General features: G+C 35.5%; 1 protein-coding gene across 1 annotated transcript in view; it reads right to left on the reverse strand.

Annotated features, from left to right (window-relative positions):
* Positions 1 to 8763, reverse strand: part of LOC133525716 (uncharacterized) — a 73395-nt gene extending 64632 nt beyond the window's left edge. The window contains exon 1 of the mRNA XM_061862082.1: positions 8523 to 8763. The gene's annotated coding sequence lies outside the window, so the exon portion shown is untranslated. The remainder of the gene's footprint in view (positions 1 to 8522) is intronic.
* Positions 8764 to 9618: the final 855 nt, after the last annotated feature.

The raw sequence follows: 9618 nt of genomic DNA on the forward strand, positions 1-9618 counted from the left end.
AAACAACCAGTGCCCACTTTCGTAACATATAACTTATGCTAACATGCAAGTCGCAATTCACGCGAATAAGATGAACTTAAACGCGTACCGATTACCGATATACCATGGATTATCGCGAAAATAACAGCAAGTCGTCGAAAAGATTTAAATATGTATTGAATTGTATTGTGTGCCAGTAAGCCACGTTATGAAATATAATTTAAGTATGACAAAATGGATTTTACACCAGTAATTTTTATTATTATTCAGATCCCACTGTATCCCACTGCTGGGCAAAGGCGGGTGAGGCCTTTCGGAAAATGCCCAAATTTTATAGGAAATGCCCAAATGTGCTGGAAAGTGGGTAATGAGCGCATTAAGACAAATTCAAACGATGTCCATAATAATATAATTTCTATTACAAAATTAATTTAGTTTTATGTAGTTTCACGATGACGGGTGAATACCTTCAGTCCCAGTCACAAAATGACCGTTCGTCTATTAGCCAACTGAAGGTCTATTCTTTCTCTCAATCAAGTTGCCAGACCATTTTGCCGGCGGTAACTTTGACCAGACGCATTAAAACTGTCAAAGAGATATTGTAACTTTCATATATTCTTACTCTTGATTTTTATATATGATGCTTAGGGAACTATTGAAAACCATTTTGTATGTAGCCAAACCAATTCGAGGGGCCCATCCCCCAGACTCACATAAAGTTTCACACCGACACACATATAAACTTTATGCTGCTGTGGGTCTGGGGGATGGTTGGGGACCTCCAAATGGTGTCTAGTTACAAAATGTAATAGTAATAGTTCCTTGTGAGTGATCGAGTAAGAATATAAGTAAAGTTACAATATTTTTTTGACAGCTTTAAAGCGTCTGGTAATAATTAGCGCCGGCGGAAATGGTCTGGCAATGTTGATTATCAATTTTTAAGAATATTTTCTAAAACATACAAATATCAGCTTTGAGAATTTAAGAAAAGTTAATAATATTTTTTACCTACCTTTAGCACTTTGTACCGGACGAATGGCCATCGGGCCAATATGGCAAGTATGCGGACATTAAAAGTATATTAATACTATATTATCCCATACAATTTAGTCATGAGAAAATAAGTAAGGTCTGGCGGCTCGGGGATCTTGCTCTAATGCGTATATAGATAAATACCCATAACTCAGGAACACATATCTGTGTTCATTACACAAATAAATGCTCTTACCGGGATTTGACTCCGGGCCTGACCGTGACTACCCACTAGGCCAGACCGGTCGTCACATTTACGTATTACGTCTTAAAGACATAACAAGTGGTAATATTAGGTAATATTGCACGTTTCTTACTCAAACATTTACATACAAAAACTTGAAGCTGTACTGAAAGTTGGAAAACCTGCTGAATACACAAACGTAATTTTAACAAAATATCTGTGGGCCATCTTATAAATTGCAATTAATCCGTATGGCGAGGAGATAAAAAAGATTACAAAGCTCTGAGCTGTTCTTCCCACCGGGTACCAAGTTTTCGATTCACTTCAGCTTCACATGAACCAGTATATGCGTTATCTCGATTATATATAACAACATCGGTTGGGTTGCGTGCGAACTAGAAAAAAAGGATAATAATTATGAGATGAAGGGCGATAGAGAAATCAAGGTGAAGGGCATGCGAATGATGGTCGACGACCGGTCTGGCCTAGTGGGTAGTGACCCTTCCTATGAAGCCGATGGTCCCGGGTTCGTTTCCCGGTAAGGGCATTTATTTGTGTTATGATCACAGATAATTTTTCCTGAGTCATATGTGTTTTCTATGTATAAAAGTACATATGTATTTATGTATATCGTTGTCCAGTACACATATAGTAAAAGCTTTGCTTAGTTTGGGGCTTGGTCGATTTGTGTAATATCCCCGAATATTTATTATTTATTTAAGTCGAACGCTTGGTAAGCGAATGGTTGAACACACGAGAGCTTGTGTTAACATTCCGCATATAGCAATTAAAGTCCTAATGACTCTTTTTGTCGCAGTTTGGCTATGGCGGACAATAAAATAACTTCTCATTATGTCTTGGACTGAGTATTCCTGTTCGAGTCACTTCTGAAATTAGTTATATTTTACTTATGACTGTTTGGTTTGGGCGTTACGCCTTTGTTTGGTTAATTTTTACCTTCATCTAGATAAATTTAACCCAATGTTTGATTCATAGGTAATTTACTTACATTAAATTTTGGCATTGAATACGCCATTTGTATCAACATGTCACTATTTAGGTGCATTGTGTATCAGTTTAAATAAGTAATTGGATATTATTTTATTAAAGACATACTGATGTTAACAGGTATTTTTCCTCCCACAATCGCTAGAAGCCTTGCTTCATTTGCTACCTAATTATAATTGCAACTTTAGTTTATGACAGGGATTACTTTAAAATTTATTTAACTTTCTTACAAAGTTTTCTTTCAACATAGGTAAATTCTGAAAAATCAGTGGTACAAACAGGGTTCAAACGTGGTTCAAACCAACTACTTCTGTTTTTACTATCGCGGTTAGTCAACTCTGCTATCACAGCACAATTCGAATGATATTTTATACTATACACTACAGCGATATGATCACATTCGCGAAGACGCCCATCTTCTTCACGTTCCGCATAACTTCATTAGAAAATTTCTAGAAATCTGCGCACAACCCGCGCGCCCGCCAACAAATATTTACAGCGTGTTTAGGCTAATTAACCGCAAATTATTATGACACGGAAAGAAAAGATAATCGTGCTATAATTTAAAGCTGATCGAGTCATATTTTCGTGAAAGTAATTTTGCGTTGTCAAGCGCCATAAATATTGCATAAAAAGCAAAAAATTAGCAGATAATCGCTTGGAATGATTAACTTTAAGTGCTTGATACAAAGTATAACTAACTTTATATTTAATGCATTTTTACGAACATCAACCGACGAAATACCAATTGTTACCTTACTAAATTATATCTGTCAGGAATGTGGTTGAGCAAGTGAAGTAGACTAATAATTGAGAAGAAAATGTAAAAATTAAATTTCTTCAGATATAAGTATAAAAACAAATCTTTTGTGCTGGGATTGTTTAGCAATTGCTGTTACTTTGTAGTTGCTGTAAAGACCGGAGCCACAAATCGGTAGAAAAAAAAAAACGTTAAAGTGAATGGTATTTTCACAACAATGTCTTCCTGCTAAGTGTTATTTTACTGAGTAATACTGAAATTCCAATTCAGCGTGCATTCTACTGTGTATAACAAGTCAAACATGTGCAACACGTTGAACATAATACTATAATTACCAAATTATGATAACTGTGAGCTAACATCTGATTGCTAGTATAACTTTGGGATTCCTCGCTTATAACATGCAATCTTGCGCGTGTTGCAATGCGTAGAACAAAACTATGTCGATATGGCAATCGGTATTTTGGCATTTTATAGAAATATTAATAATACCTACTTTTTACAAGCATTTCTTTAAAAGTGGGGAGGGCTGATATCGACATGTGAAAATTTTGGTTCCTCTTTCAACTAGTGATGTTATGAAGCTACACTTGATAGTAAATCAAAGCAAATATTACAAATATCGGTCTAAGCTCACCTCACCTAATGTAATTGTGTCTCAAGTATTTTGTTACATTAATTCTGTGGAAATATGTAGAATTATGCAAAGAGACAATGTCACGTTATTTAATCTTTCTACAATTTTGGAAGGGGACAATATGAAGGAAATCAACATTATTTTGAAAACGGGTCACTCGCGTAATTTTAGTTGAATATCTCAAACGGCCGTACAGTAAGTAAAATTATCTGGACTGTAAATAAGGCGTTTTTTGATTTTTATTACTTAAACCTTCAAATACGCCCTGTGTTTTAATCGTCGACAAAAAGTCCTTAATAAATCACTTAATAAAGTTGGTTGAAACTGTTGGAAGGAAATGTGGCTTGAGCTACGATCTTGGAGTCGTGCCATGCATTTAAACTCGCTTGTACGGGAAGTGTATTTACGTATACGTTTAAAAGGACATCCATAGCCAGCTTACGCGATAGATTTCTAAGTATACGGAAGTTGCCTTTCACAATTTTATGCGGAATACTGCCGTATTAGGATTGAAGATTATTAGAAAAAAAAGCCTGTATACATTCTAATTATTTTAATTTGATGACGACTTGTTGACTAACTTCTCTATAAAATAATTGTGACATTCGAATGATAATACAATTAAAATATGTATACTTGCAAAGTTTCATATCGGTACGGCTATTAAGAAGTAAGTTTGTTAGTTAATTTACAAGTAAAATAACTAAAAACATTATAACAGGTCTAACTACAATTACGTGTGTATGAAGAATTAAGATGATTCTGTGTCAGCCTTAAACCGCAACGGTACCGCGAGTATTAAAATGTGGGGCAGTCCGATTAGACCGCCGTGTTCTGCGTTATTATTATAGCTCACAGTGCAGGGCCGAGCCGAGGACCCAGGGGAACCAGTATAAGTGCTTTTGGGTTGATAGCGATTTTCCCGACTGTTGTCAATGGTTCCAGCAGGCATTTTATCCATTTGATTACAGTGATCCAACATTTGATTACAGTTTAAACATCCCAGTAGTTTAACTCATGTACCTAATCCCCCGTCCCGGCTTAATGCCACGACTAGTTCTGCTCGGCAACCTCCGCAGGAATTACTGATATTTGTTCCATTAGTGTATCTAGTAAAAAAAGTGGCCAAAGGTGGAAATAACTAATTTCTTATAAAACTTATGGTCACGTCACTGGTTCCTCCAAAAATTCGATCCCTATGCGCTCGCGCAGTAATGTGAACTCACAGTTCCGTGCAATCATGTATGTCTAACGGTGCTGACGCTACGCTTCCACGGAGGCAACTTAATACTGTCACTGAGGAATATGATGTTTTGATCGTTTCCTGTCTCAGAGCGGTCACTTAGAACTTTTACGTAAAGCATTTATTAAGTATGTTGCGGCTACCAGTTTGTAATAGGATTTAGCAGAGATATGTTACTCTCTGGCACCGTGAAGGAGACGACCGCTTTTGACATGTCATGCGATAAGCGAGACCATAATACGGCTAAATGTTAAATCAATGTGTGATATATTTTTATTATTTGGTGTATTTTATTCGCATTTTTTTATAAAAAATTTATACTTACAATTTTGTATAGGTATCTATAGTTTTTTAACTTATTCTATTATACTATTGAACTTAACAAATAATTCATAAATTTTCCTGACCTTATCAAATAATCACAATTGTTTTTTTAATATTTCAGATTAGGTACAGGTTTGATGTTATTTGCCTGTGTGTAACATAAATATTTTGAATAGGCGATATAAAATAATCAAATAAGAATACTGTAAGTAATCTAACCAAATAACCCGAGCACTAACGGTGCTGCAGAATTACTTAGGGTCTGGGTGTAAATTGCTGTCACCGCAAACATTAACTGTAGTCTTGATTATTTCCCGAATGCCTTAGGTCAGAAACTTAGAAGCTATTTGCTTATGCATTTAGCCGGTTTTCTACCAGTTGGATTTTCTTTCCTTTTCAATGGTAAAGATATATTTTTGTAGGAACTTGCATTAGCTGCAACGTAAACAATATGTGATGTGTTAAGAAAAAGTTCGTGTTTTCGTTTCTGGTTATGAATAGATAGCCAAATAGCAAAATCTAATACATACATTCTACCAGGGATATAAATAATAGTGGTACCTTAACAGCAGGTGATACAAATCAAAACATTTCCAGATTATTTGACAGTTCAAACTATTTCTGAATCATAAGATACTGTAATTTTGGCGATATCGCGAGTTGTAAGTGTTTTAACCTAACGAAGATAATACTGTGTGCTGCGTTGTGATTGATATCTGAGGGACTAACGCGAAAACCGAAAATCGAAATTTTATTACCTGTCTCTCTGTCGCTCTTGCCCATTCAAGCTATAGAAATAGGCATCTGTTAATTTTTCTTACAGATAACTGTGCTGTGAAGTTCGTGGATTCGGCTTTCGTAGCGTAAATAACTATCCAAATGTTCAGTTATTGGTACCTACTTGTACCTATTATGTATTTATTGTATCTCCATCGCAAAATTTTAGTGGGAGCGCAAATATATACTGTTAGAAGGGTCGATGAAATATGTAAAAACAAAAGACTGTCTAATAGATCGTGCTACAAGCAATGAAGCGCGAAATCAACAAATGGCGCTTGAAGAGCCGTCAGCGGTACATGATGTAACTGAAATAACTGTAATGAATGATCAAGTGATTTTTATTTTGTTACGTCATCTAATATAGTGTTTAGGCTTGTTATAATGCGCCGAAATTAGGTGCATGTTCAATTTATCGCTTGAATTGGTCAGTTTAATTGGACCTAAACAGGTGCGTGATTCCGCAATGTTATTTGACAGCTCGCGACACCGCAAAATTACATGACATGGCCGCCAACTTTATTAAGTACATACTTTTTGGATTGCACCTGCATTTTTTGCATCTTTTACATTGTTTAAAAAATCTTATTGTGAGTACAGTATGAGGAGTACATTACGATTAACACAAGCTGAATTTGCCACGAGGTTGTTGAAACAACTGTTAAAACACTTATAAATTATACATTTATAAGCAATTTAAGACAAAAGTAGGTAGAAACAAAGTTATTATACTAAAATAAATTGTTAAGTACCTATTTTTGAAACTAAATTCCTAATATAGGGTTCTATAAAATTGCTTATAATTTGTAAATGCTCAAGAAATTTGGACGGTACCTGATACTAACATGCAACATTTGATGCAACGGCTGACCTCGAAACTTAAACAAAACAGTGTGCTAATGTTGACAACATAACTACCACATTCCAAATGGGTCAGAAAGCGATATTTGTAACCATCATTACTGTTCTTGCAGTAATTATACACACTTGCGTAGGCGCCGCGGATGAGAAATCTCAAGATTTGATGCTAAATGCAAATTGTTGGGATTTAATATTATTTCAATGATAGAATTAGGACCGAGAAACTATAGCATAGTACGCTGTAAAACTAAGGTTTGGTTACTTGTGCATTTTGGCTTCTCTTTCAAATTTGAGCCTGGCTTATTGTGCATGTTGATTTGACTTTAAAACGAGCTATTCTTCTTGTGTGTGCATTGTTAACGTTTACTTTTCATTTTTCTCATAGAAAACGCTGTAAAAAAAACCCAACGGTGACAAGTTTGGTAATAAAACAAAATCATACAAAACTATATATTTTGTTATTTTCTCTTTCAAAAACGCTTATGTGCAATAACGACACACCTACATGTTTGAAAATTCAATATAGTTTACTTCAATGTAATTTTGACTCTATCAATGAAATAAAATATCGCTACATTTGCGCAGATGGCTGCCGAGAAATCTCAAACAGATGTGATGCCAATGCAAATTTGCGAGAGAAAATATGCCTATCATTGACATGTGTGCGAGACGTGACAAGAATTTAATGTCCCTACTTATTTAGGACATTATTATGTAGGTTGGTTTGCAAGTTTGTATGTAGGCTGGACAATTTTATTTAAATTTAAACAAACCTATTCAACCAAAGAATTCAACTGGATTGGGGAGGCAACCGCGGGGTGTTATTGTTTTGCGTTTGTACGGTCCGCCTATGCCTGGGCATGGTTAGATGTTTCCTTGAGCCGCCCGCCCTACCGCCCAAATGGATTTTACTTGTTATTTTATGTGCTATGAGATAAGTCCTAAGAATATATATTCCTAATTTTTTTGACCTTTACACATGTTTGTTTAGGTTTACGTATCTACTTATCTCCTTTTTTGTTATTGTTTATTATTGCGTTATGCTCTGTAACGTAATAACTTAAAAGCTTTAAAGTAGAAAATGTTTCATAGGTTTGCTTGCATTGGAAAATACCCTTTAATTGCTTGAGATGTGGGGTTTATTATCGAGATAGGTTTTATAAAAGTCTTCTCAATGTTCTAAAGTTTGCGCGTGCGACTTTATCGATATAGCGTCGAATTTTAGCTTTCTAGGAACTGTATACCTAATTTTATATTTATTTAACTACAGGTAGCGTGTTTGTAAGTCTAATTAGTATACCTATAGCCTCACAGGCCATTTAACGAGGTATAACGAGCCGGAAACCAACACCTAATGTATCTATATTAGTTGCATAAACATATGTATATTTCTCTACATGTATAAAATTATTTTAGGTAGTTAATTAGTTGGGTAAGTATGAGAGAAAATGTTACAAGTAATTTATAATTACAGACGAATAAAATAAAAATTACTTCCACTATTATTCAACTTAAAATTTGATTTAGAATTTTCAGTAAGTAGGTATGTCGAATTATCAACCTTTTATATTTAATGGAAATCAAATACTTAATTAAACCAACTTCAAAATACCTTAAGCTTGGCTATGTAGACAAAAACTTTTTAGGCCAACACTCGGTAAACCGTAGTGAAAACAGCTGATCAAATACTTAATTAGTAAATCACACATATACTTACACAAAAATAACAATCCAGCCGCACCTAAGCGGTATAGGTATCCAATTTAAGAATAGTAAGCACAATCCTTCAAGATCTAATCAGTTCAGCTTATAAAATCACAGCACTGGCCACTATTCAAAATTCTATGCAATAAAACAATATTTCGGTAACGGACGAATTTCAAATTTGAATATAGAAGCACCGAGTGCGCGCGCGCGTCCGAGCAAGCGCGAGTCTACTTTCGAACTGCGTCGAGATTTGCCGAAGCAACGGACGGCCGCTGCCTTGCAAGGAATGCTGCAGTGCAACCTGGAACCGCTTGTCCTCTTTATATCAGGAATGCTTGTCTTGAAATCTACCTTCTACATAGTTTATATTGTCTATAGATACAATGCTTCTCAGTGGTATTCTTCATTATTGAAGGTCGTGTCTCTAAAATTTTGCTTAGCTTTGCAGAAGCTGTTTCCATTTTGATTACTATGAAATCGGACCAGCTTGCAGCGATGAAGAGATCAACCATAGTGAGTTAATTTATGATACAACATTCAAGGACGAGTCGAACAAAAGACGGCAACAGATGGACAGGGATTTTAGGATGCGAGTTGCAAATTACAGACCAAGACAGCGGAAGGCTCAACATCTGCCGCTTTACATTCAATAAGTTCAATTCAAAATGGGTACATTGTTTTTGCAATACACTTTCCTGTGCTACCTAATATTTTAGTCAGTTATCAACTTATGAGCTCAGAATTGGCTAAAGTAAAACAATGCTCAAAATTAAACTACAACAAGCCTAATGTCCAAGCCAAATTCACCAACACTGAGCGCGGTAGCTGAATTATGTTCGACGAAAAGTCCATCATCAAGAGAGCAAATAAAACAAATGAAAAGGCATCTTCTCACCCCTGTTACATCGCTCATCTAATCTCTGGTATCCACCAGGCATCCAACCCACCTTTACTAATGATTTTTGCAGTGGATAAGTAGGCAGATAACTTTTTAGCGGTTTGTCGTCCTAGATACGTCTGCTGCTAACTACATTGCACTTAGATATGTGAAGAAAATACCGAATATCTGCATTGTTTATCCAGGTATTTAGGTATTTAACTCCTTC

This window comes from Cydia pomonella, chromosome 15 (assembly GCF_033807575.1).
Source record: "Cydia pomonella isolate Wapato2018A chromosome 15, ilCydPomo1, whole genome shotgun sequence".
NCBI classification, from domain to species: Eukaryota; Metazoa; Arthropoda; class Insecta; order Lepidoptera; family Tortricidae; genus Cydia; species Cydia pomonella.